The 19,089-nt window shown below is 45.4% G+C and overlaps 1 protein-coding gene across 6 annotated transcripts in view; it reads right to left on the bottom strand.

Annotated features, from left to right (window-relative positions):
- MVB12B (multivesicular body subunit 12B) overlaps positions 1-19,089 on the bottom strand; it is a 183,106-nt gene that overhangs the window by 88,484 nt on the left and 75,533 nt on the right. The gene's annotated exons all lie outside the window — the stretch shown is intronic.

Below are 19,089 nucleotides of genomic sequence, written 5' to 3'. Positions count from 1 at the left end.
CCAGGAAGACCATCCCGGGCATACCCAAGGTACTTCAAGGCAGTGGGCAACTGAATCCAGGTGTCTGCCCAGCAGGCAAACTACACCAATGGGACCAGAACACTCAGGCTCTGAACATGAGCCTTGGTTTGTTCCACCATCTGGTTCCAGTACCCATCCATCGGCTCCACACCTGCCCTGCAGGGCCGCTGAGGATAAGAGCAAGGGAAGCACATTGAACAAAGGTGTTGGGTATTATTGTTCCCATGGGAGCCCAGGAAACTAATGACCACTGAGATGGGGATGGCACACTCCTCTGAATTGCTTGTCTGCGTGTCCCCCTCCGGTGGGAGCACACAGTAGGTGCTCAGGAAAGCAACTTCGATGGACCAGCATGTATTTTATGGCACAGGTGTTGGCCATTAAAGCTCACAATGTATACAGAGCATAAGTGAGTCTTCAATGGAAGCAAATAATCCATTTGGTGTGGTCGTCAGCTGCTTTTAGTGAATGTAGAAAAGCAAGAGTAAAATAATAGGAGAAATATTTAAAACCTAACAGGTCTGTGGGGAAAATGACAACAAAAAGACGTCTTCTTGGTGTGAGAGGGGGTTGGTTTGAAATAGCCTGAGCTTTGGCCACACTCAGTCATTTCTAAAAGGGAGGAAGTACTACACAAAGAAGGCTTTACTTTTCACACATTGCCTTTTTCACACAACAAACGGGACCTCCTAGAACAACTCTTGTACATAGACTCCTGGGAGGGAAGGTTCTCCAGGCGTGGCCTGTTCCCATAGAGCCAGGAGTGAGCAGGAACCTCCCGGGACGAGACCAGCTTTGAGGGGCATCTGGTTTGCTGGCTGCAGAATGAGCACTGATGGCTGTGCCGCCAACCAGCCCGGCCGGCCAAGCAGCGGGGCTTTACTGAGCACCGACTGTGTGCTCAGAGCTGCAGGGGAACCAGCAGACCCAAAGCACACGGACACGTGTCCACTGGGCAATCTGACGCGTGTGCAGCGAGTATGCACTGGCTGTTCATTACTGATGCCAGCTCAGGGTCAGGGTGAGTTCCCCGAAGGAGGTCTCAGGCCACATACAGGGGATTAAGGTGCAGGAACAAATCACTGTGCAACATGACACGCTCATAGGGGAATAAAAACTGAGTGCTGAGTGAGCACCGAAGGAAGGAACAACACATTCGGAAAAGGGGACACTGCTTCTAGTGACACCTTCTCAGAGGAGAACATGGACATTAAAGGAGTAAAAGGGACTCACTGGGTAGCCAGGGAAAGCTGACATTCTGGCGTAGCGGTGGGGTACACATGGGAAAAGAAGCTGGAAAGGCAGGCTGGGGCCAGATTGGAAAGGACACCAAATTGCCACACCAAGAGGTTTGGGTTCCGTGCCCTAGTCTGAAGGTTCCCACCTCTGTTCCACCCATCCTGCACAGACGAAGGTATAAGAGATGCCTGGGAACTTGCTAGCAATACAGCAGCACGGCCCCGACCTGGATGAGTCTGGTTCTGGGCCTGGGGTGCATCCCAGAAGTCTATTTCTAACAAGCTTCAGCAGTGACTCTGAGGCCTGGCCAGGCTTGGGAACCCGAGCAGGTGAGGAGCAGCTGCAGAAGGGTTTCCAGCAGTTGATCAATGCCTCTGACCACAGCACTTAGTCGGTGAGGCTGAGCAAACACAAGAATGAATTATTGACTGCGGTTGCGGTTGAGCAGAGCTAAAATGATGACAGGTGACCCTGCAGCGAGTGTCGCCATGTGCCAGGCCCTGGGGTATGCAGATCTCACGCATTCTCTTCCGGCTCCTCACATCGTCCCCTACAAGGGGGACAGGGCTGGCTATGTCATGCAGGGCCCAGTGCAAAACGAAAAGGTGGGGCCCTGGTTCCAATGTTGTAAGAATTTCAAGATGGTGACAGCAGAGCATTAAGCCAAGCATGAGGCTCTTCTGCGCATGGGGCGCTGTGGGAGTGCACTGGCCACATAGTCAGGAAGCCGCCTGGGGCAGGTGCTGTCACTGCGCCCACTGCACCAGGGAGGAGATTTCCGGAGCCAGGGGAAGACTGTGCTTCAGGGCTGCCACACCCTAAGATTTCTAAACGTTGAATGGCCTAAAAAGGTACATCCCACCTAGGGACACAAAAACACCTGTGCGCCAGGGGCCGGAGGCACCCAGGAAGGCTCACGGAGGGGTTGGCAGCAGAACTTCAGAAGACAGGTGGACCAGGATGACGGCCAAAGAGGCCAGCCAGGGCTCAGAGGAGAAAACGGGGCCAGCCCAGCTATTCCGTGGCCGAGAGAGTGCCTGGCAGATCCATGGGGGACTCAGCACTCAGCAGCAGCAGGACAGGACAGGCCAGCCCGGCTTTCCCGGAGCTCAGCCTGCAGCAGGGGGCATGCAAACATCCACAAAGTTACAGGACACTTGCTTACAAATGCGATTATGCGTGGAAAGCAGGACGACTACAGTGCTGTGCAGGGACTCTGAAGGCTTCCCCAGGACTGTGGGTGGAAAGGTGAGGATGGGCAGGTGGGAGGGGGGCAGCAGGGAGGGGCGGCAGCGGCCCGGAGGCTCAGGCCTCCTAAGTGGCGGGAAGGGTGGCTGAGGGAAGACCTGGAAGGAGTGGGGATGGCCAGGGCCTGAAGGCCAGGCAGAGGGTGTGGGACCGGGGGACGAGGCTGAGGAGGACTTAGGGCTGCAGCTTTCAGGGCCCTGGAGTCAGTTTTGACTTCATCCCGAAGGGCTTTGAAGCTGGGTCAAGATTTAATCTGCAATTTTGAAAGATTGCCTGTGTAGATGCCTGATCACTGCACTGTACACCTGACACTGAAGCTGAACAATAATGAATGTCAACTACAATTTTGTATATATATATATATATGGTTACAAGAAGTGGAGTACAGCATTAGGAATAGAGACAGTGGAAATGTAATGGCTGTGTGCGATGTCAGAGGGGTAGTAGATTGGGGGAGGGAGGTTATCACTTTGTGAGGGATATAAATGATAAATGTCTAACTATTACATTGTTTTGTACACCTGAAATAAAAAAAAAGAAAGAAAGGGGGCCGGCCCAGTGGCTCAGGAGGTTGCAGCTCCATGCTCCTAACTCCGAAGGCTGCTGGTTCGATTCCCACATGGGCCAGTGGGCTCTCAACCACAAGGTTGCCAGTTCAATTCCTCGAGTCCCGCAAGGGATGGTGGGCTCTGCCCCCTGCAACTAAGATTGAACACGGCACCTTGAGCTGAGCTGCCTCCCGGATGGCTCCGTTGGTTGGAGCGCGGGCTCTCAACCACAAGGTTGCCAGTTCGATTCCTCGACTCCCGCAAGGGATGGTGGGCAGCGCCTCCTGCAACGGCAACTGGACCTGGAGCTGAGCTGCACCCTCCACAACTAAGACTGAAAGGACAACAACTTGAAGCTGAACGGCACCCTCCACAACTGAGATTGAAAGGACAACAACTTGATTTGGAGAAAAGTCCTGGAAGTACACACTGTTCCCCAATAAAGTCCTGTTCCTCTTCCTCAATAAAATCTTAAAAAAAAAAAAGGAAGGAAGGAAGGAAGGAAGGAAGGAAGGAAGGAAGGAAGGAAGGAAGGAAGGAAGAAAGAAAGAAAGAAAGAAAGAAAGAAAGAAAGAAAGAAAGAAAGAAAGAAAGAAAGAAAGAAAGATTGCCTGCCTGGCAGAAAGTAAGGGAAAAAAAGCAAAACGAAACTGAGATGTCAGAGTGACAGGAATGGAGCAGCGGATAATGATGGAGAGCATGAAACCGCCAACACATATTTAGTACCTACTGTGTGCAGACCCTTAACAATTCCTGTTGAAATGACCAGCTGCAACCCTCTAACCCAGGGGTGTCCAAACTGCCTCCCGCGGGCCACCTGGGGTCCGCAATCCATTGTTAATTGGCCCACAGCAAATTCCAAAAATATATTTAGTTTACTTAAATAAACCAGGTGAGGCAATACGTACTTCACCTCGAGTGAGTAGCCCGGCTGTTTGTGTATTTTACCGCATATGGCCCTTGGTGAAAAACGTTGAAAAAAGTTTGGACACCCCTGCTCTAAATGAACAGGTTTGGGACAAGTGTACGGCACATGGACTTAAGAAGAAGGATGTAACAAGAAGGCCAGGTGCCTGGCTTCTCAGCTGCCCCAGGCCCAGCACGACTTCCGGGTCTGAACTTCCTCACCTCGCCGGGACCTCCGATTTTGCCTGCCTGACCACACCCTGCAGCTATAAAGGCATCTGGTTTGCTGGCGGCAGAGTGAGCACTGATGGCCGTGCACCTTCCTTGGCCTGTTTCTCTTTCTTCCTCTCAGATGGTCCTTCCTGGCACCTCCTCCAACCGTGTAACGGATGCTGTTTGCAAAGGTTCTGGACTAGCCCCCTTCTCAGTCCACACACTTCCCCTGGGCAGCCTAATCCACATGCATGCGCAGATTTTAGTCAGCCTAGCACAGCAGTGCACCTCTCTAGACTGTCTCTTTCCACTGCTTACTTATCCCTCTCTCAGGAAGAAGAAAAGTATTGTCAATCTGCGACTATGCCATGTTTTATTCATGTCCACCCTGATTCTTTACCCACGCTGCTCCCTCTTCCTCGAATCTCCGCTTCTTCCTTACCTGTGCTCCAAACTCCTATTTATCCTTTAAGACCCCACCTAAGCAGCCCCTGTTCAGTTGCACCTTCCCTGGGCTTGTTCCAGGCTCGACTGGGTACCTGGACGACCTCTATTACTCCCGTTATCACAACATGTAACTTGTTTGATACAAGCCTGTCCCCCTAACATGGCTGTGCCCTCCTCGTGGGCAGGGCCAAATATCATCAATTTTGTACCCCATTTTCTAGGATGATTTCTGCCCTTGAGTAGACAATTACTGAACATTGCTTGACCAAATCAAGTGTTGAATCTACTCCACGAAAACCCCTGGGTCCTTCTGTCACTTCATTTCTGTATGTGTGTGTTTGTCCATTAGACTCGCGGCTCTTTGGGTGCCCCACTACCCCATGCATCCTCTTCCTCTCTGCTATGGAGGAAAACAGGTACCATGTAACAGGAAGTCAGCGGTAGCAGGGACCAGGAGTTAACGTGAGGCAAAAAAAAGAAAGTTTCTGATCACATACAACAGACAATGTGTGGTGAGTCGGTAAATGCAACATTAAAAGCAAATTTAAGCTACAAGCTTGACGGTATCTTTCACAGACTAATTGCTCAATAGGAACCTGTTGGACTGAAATCAAGCTACCAAAAAGCTATAGTGGCTGATGCAAGAGTGGGTGTGGGGCAGCATTCAGAGAGCAGGAAGAGGGACTGGCCCCCGACCAGAGAGCATTAATGAAAAAGTGTTCCTATGCCACAAATAGCTGCTTTTGCATTTTCACTTCTGTTGTTCCTGGATACAGGAAGGAGGGGCTATGGGTACCGGAGGCAAATCAAGGCCTCCAGTTAACGAGAATGAACAGTTGGGCCAAGGGACAGATCACCTGTGGTTAAATCGAACAAAACAGTTACCTGCTGAAAGACGTGGCCCAGGGGTGCTGCAGTGCCAGATCAGCCTGAAAGTGACAGACACGGGCCTGGCTGTGACATCAGCTGAGTCTCAGCACAACGAGACACTAGTTCCCTGGTGACTGACAGGGACCCACCTGCCAGGCACTGGGCTGGGTTCCTTCACATACATCACCTGCCTAATCCTCTCAGCAACCTTTTTAGACAGGAATAATTATTTTCATTTAACCGAACAGGAAACTGAGGCCCTCAGAGAGAAGGCTGACAAAAAGAAAGCCAGGAATGAAGGAAAAGGTTCGTTTCTATATCTTCAGAAAGCTGTAATTACTATCTGAAAGTTGTCCTGATATATCATCTTGGGTCACCAGGTACATGGAGTGAGCTCTCCCAACCAGGTACGCACGGTCCGTGCTTTAGACACTGGTGATGCCGGGGACTCAACATGTCTGCTACTCACTAGCTCGGTGACCCTGACAGGTCAGACCCGCTAATATGTATACAGGGAAAAGCAACATACAGAAGTGGACCACCCACGGTCTGACCACATACCCGGCGGCGGGGGCAGAGCAATGGTCGTGGTTGAGAACACGGACCCTGAAGTCCGTCCAATGGGTTCAAATCCCAGTCCTAGCACCAGGATACGCTGCCTCCCAGTACACACCTTGCAGGCCGAGCCGACAGCATAGAACCCGGCATGCTGTGAGCACGCAGAAGTATAATTCTATTTTTGTCCACATATAATTGCTATCCTGATTCTCCCCATTCTTGGTATAATTTTAGAGTCCTGCTCATGAGAGCCTCAGTACAGGGCCGTGACAAAACCCACTGGTGCCCTCCCTCTGCATCAGGATGAAACCCAAACTGCCCCATGGTTGCGAGGTCCTGCCAATTCCAGTCCAGCCCTCCTCTCTGACTTCATCTGGTTCATGCACTCACATACTTCAACCTCGTCAGCTTCTGTTTTGTACCTCTATCCTCTCATTCTCATTCCTGCCTCAGGGCCTTTGCACTTGCTGCTCCCTCTGCCTGAAACACTCTGCCCCCAGCTCTCCAGAAGCTGGCTCCTCCAAGACAGGCCAGCCCTCAGATCCCTGCCCTGCCTATGTATCTGAGGAAGTACCCTGCCTCCAGTCACTCTGTCATAACTCACTTTCCTTTCTGCAGAGCCCTTCCCAATCTATAGGACAGTCTGGTTTATGTGTCACCAGAATATGATCTCTATTACACTTTCTCTTTCCACCATATTCCCAGTGCCTAAAAGAGTGCCCTCCATACAGAAGGCACTTAAAAAACATTAGGAAGAACCCTATAAAATTACCTAATGCTTGTCAAATGAATGAATGAATCTGATTCTGACTTATAATTAGAGATCATTTTGGACAACTTATAGGAAGGCTTCCCACATGTCTCCTCATCCCTGGAACTGAACTGATTCATGGTTTGGGAACTGCAACTATTTGTGATTCACGGATACTTTCATATAAACAGTAAATATATCCATCATGGCACTGCTTATAAAGCCAAAAACTGGAATAAAATATCAAATAATAGGGAACTGGCTAAAAAATTATGGTACAACTATCTGATAAAATATTTTACAGTCATTTAAAATATTTTAAAAGACCGTAATAGCCAGAGCCCATGCCTATTACCATAGCATCTAGTGAGAAAAGACATAAAATCCTTATTTTTACACGGGGAATTGCGATTGGTTAACGCAATACTCTTTAGCTTCTTTCCCATAACCTGATCATCTAATGAGATTAAAGGAATGTCCCACGCATGACACTGGGCGTTACGAGAGGAGGAGAGGAGGAAGAAGCCTTCAGGAAACGGGCTCTACCAAGCGTGGCACCTAGAGCTGAAGACCTGGTACCACCCATGGTAGGTCTGGGACCCCTGGGACCTCTGGAACAGGGGGCTGATCATCAGAGACCAATAATTTCTGCCACTTGACTCAAATGATGGATTATTGTTCCAAAATCTGTTTGGTAATTGGAGAATTCCAATTAGAATAGCCCCTAAAGCTTGGGGGCCTTTACCAAGCTTTCTTCTCTGCCCCCCACCCATGGAGCCGCCCAGAGGAGACAGGGCACACCTTGCTGAGCTGTCACTTCTCTCCGCAGGAGGGACTGGCTGTTCTGTAACAAGTAGGTCAGCGTCACACATGCTGCCAACCATGGCTCCGCTAACTAGATGCTGAGAGAAATATCATTTTTCCCCCAAGTCAGTCATAGGCACCTTATTCAATTAACATGGCCACGAAGCTGCAGACGGCTCCATGGAAAAGCCCTTCAGTTATAGAATACATTTTATTATGTGACAATAGTTGCCAGCACGATTTATTTCCTTTGATGGGATTCTGCTTTTTTCCTTGTTAATTTAAATCTGTATTTTCTAGTGCTGATTCCAGGTCTGTGTGAATTTTTAAAATGTTACCATTAATCTTCCGGACCCAGGGGCCACATATGAAGAAGACGGATCTCCCCGGGAGGCAGCGAGGCCTGCTGTCCTCTCAGACTGTCAGAGGGCAGCATCGAGAGGTCGTGGCTCATAAGGCCGAGGCAGACGCATGGTTAGAGACAGATGGCACTTTTATCTCCCACCCCCCCCCCACACACACACGCACGCACGCAACTAAAACAAACTTTGTGATGTGCAATTACAGCTCCCACTCTGTTCCTTGAGGCTGATGGTTGTATTAAACCACCCTCCGGGGCAGCAGGTTTCAGGTTGTGTTCCAGGGGCCTCCGAGGGCTCCCAAGATTCTTTTAGGGAGCCGATACGCCCACAACTATTTTCATAATAACACTAAGACATCGCTTGCTTTTTTCACTCTCAGCCTCTCACACGCGGATGGAAGAATTTCCCGGAAGCTGTGTGCCGTGATGATGGCCATTGCTCGATGTCTGCTTGTGTATTCTTATGCTTCACATGTTTTCAGTTTCAATTTCCAATAAGGTAAATATGATAAACGTCACCCACACAAACAAAAGCTCTTTGGAATCCTCAATTTTTAAGGGTATAAAAGTCCTAGTCCAAAAAGTTTGAAAGCCACTGTTCTGGGACAACGTGTTCAATGTAACTCTGCAAAAGACTGAGTTGTGAAGCTCATGGAATTGGGCGAAGCGTAGTAAAAAAAGGCAAAAAAGGACTGGTCTTATTTATATTCTTAACTAAAGGAAAATGTACTTATGGAAAAAAAGTTAGTAAATTTTCACAAGTGCAAGAAAGATAAAGGATGAGTTCAATTTGTAAAGACCAGGCAAGTAACTATTTTTAAGAATTTAGTCCAAGAATAAAGTAATCTGAGGGGTTTGCTTTTACCTGCTATCCATTTGCCTGAACCCATGAAGGGTGAATGTCACAGCTACAAAATGTTTGTCCATTCATATAAAGGAAAAAAGACCACAGCAGGAATAAAAACATAAAATGATTCAAGAGATTCATGGGACTATTCTAGAGAAGAGGAAAAGGAAGGGGTAAAATTATTAAGCCCAGAGGCCTAGGGTTTGATACTTTTTATTTAAATGCATCTTGATTGAAAAAGCATAGCATGGCAGGAGAGTGGCCGCTGCCTACACCGCCAGCCAGTGAAGAGAAGTCAGACGTGTCCTCTGGTACAGACGTCGTACTGACTGAATCACGATGTCCCTCATACACAAGCCACCTCCAAGTTCCCTGACAAGCCCGGGACGCCTTTCCTTAGTGGCAATGATGAAACCCTTAGGGAACACAACTTGTGTTTGTGAGACAAAGTAAGCAACTCAATACAGAGGAATTACATTTGCTTATTCACTCTCACTGGTACCGTGTGTCCACGAAAATAAGACCTATCCTGAAAATAAGCCCCAGTTAAGATCGTCAGCCAGATGGATGCATTTAGTACGTGATGACGATGTTCCAGAAGAAGATGACATGACTGTATTTGAATCAATGTAGATTGTTGTACATGAAAAAAATAAGACATCCCCTGAAAATACGCCCTAATGCGTCTTTTGGAGCAAAAATTAATATAAGACCTGGTCTTATTTTCAGGGAAACACGGTATGAAGAATCAATAGTTGAAAATATTTAAAAGATTGAAAAAAATTCAAATGAAACCAGTGACGACTCTAGCCAGCCTCCTGTCACCGAAGTTGTATAAAAACTAATGAGAATAGAGAAAGGTAACGAAGATTCAGAAGATCATCTACCAAATAACGAGCATGCACATGACACGAGGAAGGGGAAGGGTAATTCACTCAGTCTGCCTTTTGGCCAACACCCAGTCTAGAAATACAGAGGGTGTCAAAAAAAAGTATACACATTTTAAGAAAGGAAAACTGTATTAAAATTGTAATACTTAATATATGTCGATAACAAAAGATGAATACAAGCCACGTTTGACTTCTGCAATTACAAGAGGTGCTCAAAGTGGCTACCATCAGCGTCCAGACACTTCTGATTACGGGGAATTACTGCTTGAGCAACGTTGACCAAAGTGTCCACTTGTGTACATTTTTTGGCACCCCCGGTATATATCCTCATGAAAGCCTACAACAATGTCACACGACAAGATGAAAACAACATTACCTCTGGAAAAATAATTTACTGCAAGATGTAGAAAAAAGTTATCTGCATTAGGAATAATGTAGAAATACAATTCCAAAAACTGAGTTAGTAATATCGTGGATAAGACCCTCAACATTTTCCAGAATGCAGAGAGAGAGAGAGAACACAGAGGCGACAATGGTGAAGTAAAATATGATAAAGATGGAGACCAACCTAAATATTCTAGGTATTAGAAAGAAATCAGAACAATTAAGAGAAGTAACAAGTGTAAAGCTTGCTTAATTAAAAAAAAAAAAAAAAAAAAACAATGAAAGAGAGAAGAGAATAGGGCTTCCAACATTCTAAGCAAAACCTGTGGAGACTCACAGCTAAATCAATCCTGATTTCAAGACTTAGTGTGTAAAGCTACCGTAATCAAGACAGTGTGGTACAGAGAGTCCAAAAATAGACCCACACATGATAAATTGATTTTCAACAAAGGTGCCAAGACAATTCAATGGAGAAAGGGGAATCTTTCAACAAATGATGCTGGAACAACTGGATAGCCACATGCAAAAAAGTGAACCTTAATACTTACCTCGCACCATATACACACACACACATATAAAAATGACCCAAGAGACTCACAGAATCTCTTGACAAGGGGAAAGGGAAGGGGTAAATTGTTAAGTCCAGAAGGCCTAGGGTTTGATAATCCTCATTTAATTACATCTTGATTTAACAGGTATAACATGACCTCTTTTAGAAGGAAACACAGGAGGAAATCTTTGTGACCTTAGGTCTGGCAAAGATTTCTTAAACAGGACATAAGAAAAGCACAAATTATACAAGAAAACAAAACAAGAAATTGGACTTCACCAACATTTAAAAGGCTTGTTCTTCAAAAGATACTGTTACAAAAATGAAAAGGCAAGCCATGGCCTTGAAAAAAATATTCGCAAAAACACATATCCAACTTATAGCTAGGATATACACAGAACTCTTACAACTTACTGGAAGACAAACAACTCAATTAAAAAACGACCAAAAGATTTGAACAGACACTTCACTAAAGAAAATATTCAAATGGTAAATCAGCATGTGAAAAGAAGTCCATCGCAGGTCACCAGGGAAAGGCAGATTAAAACCACCACGAGATATTACTACACATATTCTAGAATGGCAAAAATTAAACTGACCAACACCATCAATTGCTGATAAGGGTGAGAAGCAACTGGGACTCTTAGGCATCGTTGCTGGGAATGTAAAATGGTACCACTTCAGAAAACAGTTTGCAGTTTCTTAGAAAGTTAAACATATCCTATCACACAAGCCAGCCACTACATGTCTAGATTTTTACCCAAGAGAAATAAAAGCATATGTCTATGCAAAGATTTGTATACAAATGTACTGAGCAGCTTTATTTGTAATAATAAGAAAAAGCTAAAAACAAGCCAAATGTCCAATAACGGGACTGGATAAACATGTGGTCTAATACTCAGCAATAAAAAGGGAACAAACTATTGGTACACGCAAGATGGATAAATCTCAAGAAAATTATGCTGAGTAAAAGAAGCAAGATGAAAAAGTATATATGGTATGATTCCATTTCTAGAAAATTCTAGAAAATGCAAACTAATCCTTAGGGATGAAAAGCAGATCAGCAGTTGCCTGAGGAGGGAGGATGTATTACAAAGGAGCACAAACTTGCGGGGAGGTAGACAGATTCATCATCTTGATTTTGGCGATGGTGTCACAGAGGTGGACATATGTCAAAGCTCACCAAACTGTACTTTATATATGTGCAATTTATCGTACATTGAGTATACCTTAGTAAAGCTGAAAATACTTTCCTGACCCAAGGAAAACCTAAATAAAACCAACACGGTGCACAGTACTCCAGAAAAGGCAATGAAGACAGATCCACAGGTAGATGGATCCTGGCAAATACCGATGGTTACTTCAGACTTTTCCTCCGTCACACTACATGCCCGGAGACAATGGAGCCACAGAGTTTGGACGGAAAAGAAAGTCATGAATCAGAAATGTCATACTCCTTCGAGTTGTCTTTTATATGTGAAGATGACAGCAAAAAAAGATCATTCATATCCCTTTCTCTGGAAGAAATACATCAGAACACGCTCCAGATGATTCAAAATTAAGACTTCAGAATGGGGCGATCATGGGACAAAAGGACTGACGTTTATTCTTCCCCTCTGGGAATCTAGCCTGAGGAAATAACCTGAAATGCGGGCAATGACTTATTGAAGATAAAAAACGATAAAATAACATCAGCTGACATTTTCACAGGGCTTACCCTTCACATGCATCACGCAATCCCCACCCGGGTCCTACAACAAGGCTCTGAGATCATCTCCCGTTGACAGACAGTCTCAGAAAGGTTCAGCAGTTTGCCTGAGGGGCCACAACTTGGATTTGAACCCTGATGGGGAAAATTATAAAATTCAGCTCTGAATCATCACGTTCTCCTCAAAAACTGGAAAGAACATTATACAATGTCTGATTCGGAATATCTTGCGGCCATAAGAGGATGTTTCCAAGTTTCCTGGGTGGAACTGAGGCACGGTGGTTATGATGGGATGCTGAGTGAGGAACTTGGGATGCAGATGGTGTGAGGAGAGTGCTTTGGGGTAGAAGAGGCAGGAACCGGTTTCCTGGTGAAGCAACACATAGGTGAAATGTTCATATAATGAACAAAGAGAAGGAATGAGCCCAATACTTTTATATCGACATGACCAAATCTCATAGAACCAAAGGAAAAAACAAACAAAACCAAGCTGCAGAATGACGTATAGCACACAGACACCACATAAACAATACATGTGTACGGTTACACATGTACATATATGTCACAGCAGAAACAAGACGTGCGGTCTGTGCCAGCTCAGCAGTGCAGGCCCTGTGCCAAAGGCAGGGCTGGGACGAGGGACAGTGCTCGTGCTGTGGACAGCACAAGTCTCTGAGAGGACAGCGTGGGTGTTCCACCACTGCTCTTTCATCTTCTTTTGTGTGTTAATTTTTTTTCCAATGAGAACGTACTTTTCAATTTATTAGGAAAACACAAGATGGCAAAAACTAGGAGAAGAATTCTTCTCAAAGTGGTTGGGAGCATTAGAAGAGCAAGTGTGCAGGAAGGCATCCAGCACAGCTCTTGGTGCTAAAGGAAGGTCTTGTTTTCTAGATACTATGTCAGCTGATGGGCAAGGATCAGCGGTAACATTCACAGGCAAGTAACAGAATGGAGCTGGGGGCGGAATCTGCAGAAGCCACAATCCTGACTTAAGATGGTCAGGGGGAGACAGAACACAGCGCATGGCTAAATGAAATTCCACTTTATTCCTGCAAAACACCGTTGGGAAGAAGTCATCTGTGACACACAGCTTCTGTGCCAGGTGTAAGGACATGCTTAATGAATGCCATTTAATGAAGAAAAAGGCTCTTATAAAACACCTGGCACAAGCAGGGCGAGGGAGTCACAGGAAAGAGGGCCTCTGCACCTGCTGGCATTTTAATAAGCACCTTCGCCAGCATCAGCTCTCCAAGGCTGGTCAACGGTGTCAGAACGAGGTCCCTGACCATTGCCCACACTCACTGACAGTTTAGGGAAGGTTATTTCTTAAGGACCATATGGTCAGGTATTGGATCGCCCTGGAAGGTAATTAAAATACATCATTTTCCGCCGAAGGGCCTGACCAGCACTAGCCCCCTCCTCAAAGACTTCACAGCCAGGATTCCTGCTCCAGGTCCCCTGTGCTTCCAGACGGAGGAGATTCTGAGGTAGGGTCCAGATCTCTGAAGACCCAGCGATGCGAGAAAATCTTGCAATTTTTTTCTCTATAAGTTGGTTTGACTAAAACAGAAACAAAGTGATTCTTAACCACTTTAAGCTCTAACATACTTTGAGGTGTGGCTATTTTTCTTTCCTCATTGATTTTGGAGCCAACCTCAGAAAGAAATCGACATGTGCAAACTTTGCTATCATTTCTCATGGTCTGATGAGACTTTTGTTTTGTTTTATAATTGACACCACCAAAGTCAAGTGAGGTTTTACAAAACCCAAAACAGACCAATTTCCTCTACAATGATATTCATTAGCTTATAAACTTTCTATGCCCAGACCTGAAACTTAACTCCAAATATTCCCAATGAAACAATGCCCTTCAAGGTAGACGAACCATGGTTATCAACAGGCACACAAGGCTGCTATAATCGGTATGTTGTGACAAATTCAGTCCAAATTCAGTTTTTAATTGAGCTCCTACTATATGCCAAGTACTCTGTTTGGCACAGAGATAGTTTTAAAAGAACAATAACAAATGATAAATGCATATTACTAAGGGAAAGACGCCAACCCGAAAAGCTAGACTGTATGGTTCCAACAATGTGACTTTCTGGAAAAGACAAAACTATGGAGGCAGTAGAAAGATCCGTGGCTGCCAGAGGGGACTGAAGGAGGGATCAATAGGCAGAGCACAGAGCATTTTTAGGGCAGTGAAAATATGCCTTATGATTCTATAATGATGAACATATGTCATACACTTGGTCCAAACCCATAGCACGAACAACACCAACAGTGAACCCTAAGGTAAACTATGGACTTTGGGTGACTATGAGATATCCATGTAAGTTCATCCATGGCAAAAAAAGCAAAACAAAACACAATTCTGGTGGGGATGTTGATAATGGGAGATGACATGCACATGTAGGGGCGGGGGTGTAAGTGCAATCTCTGTACCCTCCCGTCAATTTTTGTTGTAAACCTAAAATTGTTCTAAAAGAATAAAGTCTTAAAGAAAATGAGACTCCTATCTTTCCCCTCTGGGAATTTATCTACAAGTGCACTGAAACATATGCATAAATCCTCTATGTTATAAAGTAAAAGGCTCCAAATATTTTAAGACACACCAAATAAGAGACTATAAGCAATGGCAGAAAAATAGAAGAAAACAACAAACATCTGTTGAGCACCTACTATGCACCAGGCGTTCCACCAGGCCCTATGATGTGTCCAGGGTCATGGCAGCCACAGTCCCACCTGCCAAGAGGGAGAAATGCAGTGGGGCAGAAAAGGCCTCAGCAATGAGACGGGAATTCAAGAGTCAAGACAGACCTTAGAGATGTCACAGAGTAAGATACCAGCAATGGAACCTTCTGGAGTCAGAGAAGTGGGAGATAACTTCTGACTCGGATGGTCGGGAGGGGCTTTCTGGAGGAGGGGGACACTGAAGGGCCTGTTCCTGTCACCATCTGTGACCATGACAGTTGCCACTTCCTGAGCACCTGTGCTACTTACTCTTCATGTTTCACATTCCTCTCTACTCTCCACAAGCAGCAAGGTAAGTTTTATTCTACAGATGGGGGAGAGGGGATTCAGAGAAGTGAAGGAACGTGCCCGAGGTCACATAGCTGAAGAAACTGGCTGAGCTCGGATTTGAGTTTATGCTTTTTCCACTATGCCATGTTGCCAAGACAATGCCAGCACAAAGTAAGTATAAATGCAGACTTGTTCATTTTCCATTCAAGCAGCCCATTTGCCATGATCAATAGAACGTCAGCCTACCAACTTGACGGTGTAATGAGTTTTCCTCATGGACAACGCGGACGCCTACACCCCCTCAAACAAACCACTCTGCCACGGACACGGAAAAAAAAGCTGCCACTGGAAGACTAAGGAAATCACAATTCCAAACTCCCCATGTTCCTAAACACAGGGCTTTAAAGTAAGTGCAGCTCGACAGCATATGGCAAATCAATTACTAGTTTAAATCTTAAAACAAAAACATGGCAAGTGTGGTGCAGAAATAATCCAGAACAAGGGTTTGGTTTCGATTACAGTGAGCCACTCGGGTTTTGAGTACAATTAATCATCATTCCAGGCAATGGGAAGCCATATTGACACTTATTCCTAATTTGAATATTTAATTAGGGTGAAGTTCTTCATCAAATTATCACAGAACTGGGAGAAAGCCTGGAAGACTTACACAATTACTATCTTAACCCCTTACCAGCTGCTCACCTGTGAGCACAGCAATCACTGTCTCCGCTCTACAGGGGAGAACGCCTGCACCCCCAGGCTGATTTGTCAGAACTCGGAGGGGACTGTTGGTGATTGAAGCTATAGGTGGGGCAGAAAGGAGCCAAATGGTGGCAAGAGAAAGGTCTAAGGGAATGGACCGCTCATGCCCGAACTAAATTCTGAAACAAACCCTGGACAAAGGCAGAAAGCACAAGCAAGAGTGCCCACTCACTGTATGCCTGGCGTGGCACATTCATATACTCCCCATTTTGTTCTCACGACAATCCTGCAAAGAAGATATTGTCATCCCCATTTCACAGAAGAAGAAATGGAGGCTCAGAGGAGTGATATGACTCGCTTAAGGTAACTGCTTGGGAGTGGTGTAAACGTGGCCAAGGTACTCATCGTGCACACACACACATACACAACTTGCACTCACCAAAAATAATGACAAAGAGAACACTTAAAAGTCAACAAAAATGTATTCAAAGCAGTATTTTGGGTTTTCTGCATTGTGCAAAGAAATTGGGGAAAAGGGAGCAACCAAAACCCGGGCTTCCTCACCCGGCACTCTACAATTTAACTCTTGGATTCAAAATGTACCATTGAGTCTCCAAATTGGGGAGCCTCTCTGATGCTGTGGCCAGCAGCTCAGGAGAACGGGGCAAGGTGAGAGGCAGCAGTTCAAGGACACAGCCTTGTATGGCCAACTTGAGACATGGTGTGGCCATCCAGACCCTCCCAGGGGTGGCCACTCTACTGGCGTCCCAGCTGAGGGGCCGGTCAGTCATAGGACAAGAAAATGTGAATTTCTTATTTTTTTCAAAGTCGTAAGCGATAACGTTTCCTTAAAGTCCTTTTTGTTTGCTATATGAAAAGATTTTCATTGACATTTCATAGATGCCATATGATTCTGAATGACCAACAATTACACATTTTTCCATGCAATCTCCCCCAAGGCCCCCAGGACACGACCAAAGGCTAACTTCACACACTGCACTTGGCCATGGTAGGTCTAAAGATCATTCTGTTTCCAGACTCCACTGAGATGCTAAGAATGAGGGACAGACATCCTGATGATGGCTTCAGATTAGTAATTTTCTCTTAAACACTTGAGACGGGTTCAATTTCCCTTTCGTGGAAACCGTCAAAGCTGCATTTGCAACGGCCACTTTTAGTGGGAAGCTGATCACCGGACAGAGGGAAAGCGTGGCCCCACGCAGCCCTGCTCTAGGACCTCTTTCTTGGCTAGGGTGGCAGCAGGAGACTGGGAATCCATCAGCCCTGCTCTAGGCTTGCTTGTTGTGGGAGCAAATGGGAGATGGGAACTTTGAAACTTTCCTTTGTATATTACATTAATCCATATAAGAAAATCTCTTTTAATGAGGAGTGATGTAGTTACAAACTCTCCAGAGCCATAATTAGAGCAAACTAATTGAAGTTGTGTTTTGACACACTTTCCAAATTCACGGGTGCCGGATGACATATTCACAACACTGCTGCCGCACAACCATGGCGACGGCAAAATCATTAGGCTAATAACACTTATTTGCATTCTTATCATGCCGGCAGCTCTCCCTTAAATACTGTTTCTACTACTGCTCCTTTGCTGTAAGTTTCCACTGAAAGATATTAACAGTGATTATTAGTACTTTAGTGGAGTTTGAATGTTATAGAATAACAACACGCATTAACATATACATTGAATGCCGACTCTTTCCTTAACCACCATTGGAAGGTTTGGGGGCTCTTCCTTGGCCCCCACCCACAGCCCGAAGGTGACGACAAGATTTCAGCTTCATTTGGGACAACTGCTCAGGGCCCACACCCAGTGGAATCTGAAATCAGGGTTTCTGAACTATTCTGTTTCCAATGTTTGGCGAGAAAAATCTTTCCTTTTTCTTTTTAAGTACATTAAAATGAAATAGTTAAGGAGAAATTTTTTCCAAGCAGTTAAAAAAAAAAATCAACAATTTACAACACGGCCTTTGGTAATACTACTAATGAATTCCAGGAGGACGTGATTTAACCACTCTGTCGCTACCCTCTCGGTGATTAAAGACAGACTTGGAATAACTAGAATGTGAGAAAGGCCACTGGGGTGGGGTGGTCCTCATCTGTCGATATGGAGGCCCTGCTGGCCACCAACAAGGCCAATTTTTTGGATGTTTAACTCAGACACTCACACACAGAGAGGAAGATTCGACAGTTCTAAATAATGGTTATTAATGACTCCCTCCTCTCAAGTGACAAATTACTTCTGAAATTTAGAATTGAAGAGGTATGAAGAGTGAATAGAACATGACATAACATGCCAGCGGGCAGAGTTCCCTTTTACTCTATGAGGGAGAAGGGCAGGGTCTGGAAAACAATTAAGGTCAAGGGTGGTGACCACAGCCATTCTGCCTTACCCTCTCCCCCCTGCACCCCCCAGGTGGCAACCTGCGCCTTGCTCATGTTGGTGACCAAGGGCAGTAAAAGTGCTTCTTGTCTCACCTCACGCTGGAGCGTGTAAAATGCTAGGTACACGCCACCAGGAGGCCAGACCCGGTCCCAGCTCTGCCTCTCCCTAGATGCTCAGCCTCAAGTCACTTCCAAGGGTCCCTCGCTGGAGCCTCTGGGTTGGGTTACACAGTTGCTCTGATTCTGAGCGTCTATAAATATCTTGGGATCAAGGAAAACAACCACCACATCATTTCCCATTCATGATTCAAAAGAAAATGAGGGCAAAAGATGGTACCGTCTTCACAAAAAAATGCACACTTGTGTTGAATTCAAACTATTCAAATATACACTTCAGGATGGATGTTTAATCTCAACCTCGGAAGATTTAATTGAGTGAAGAAAATGCTTCCTTAGAAAAATGCCCAGGACTGAACGCCTTTAAAAGCTTGAGACTTTTTGGTTTCTTAAATCACCATCCTTGTACCAATCTGCTATTTTTCAAGTCACTGATTACTTAAAAAAAAAAAAAAAGGGAAACTAACTTTCATAACTGCAGCAACACTCCAAATC

This window comes from Rhinolophus sinicus, linkage group LG04, assembly GCF_036562045.2.
Source record: "Rhinolophus sinicus isolate RSC01 linkage group LG04, ASM3656204v1, whole genome shotgun sequence".
In the NCBI taxonomy this organism is placed as follows: domain Eukaryota; kingdom Metazoa; phylum Chordata; class Mammalia; order Chiroptera; family Rhinolophidae; genus Rhinolophus; species Rhinolophus sinicus.
The sequence above is the reverse complement of the archived record's forward strand: the minus strand, read 5'-3'. Positions and strand labels throughout refer to the sequence as shown.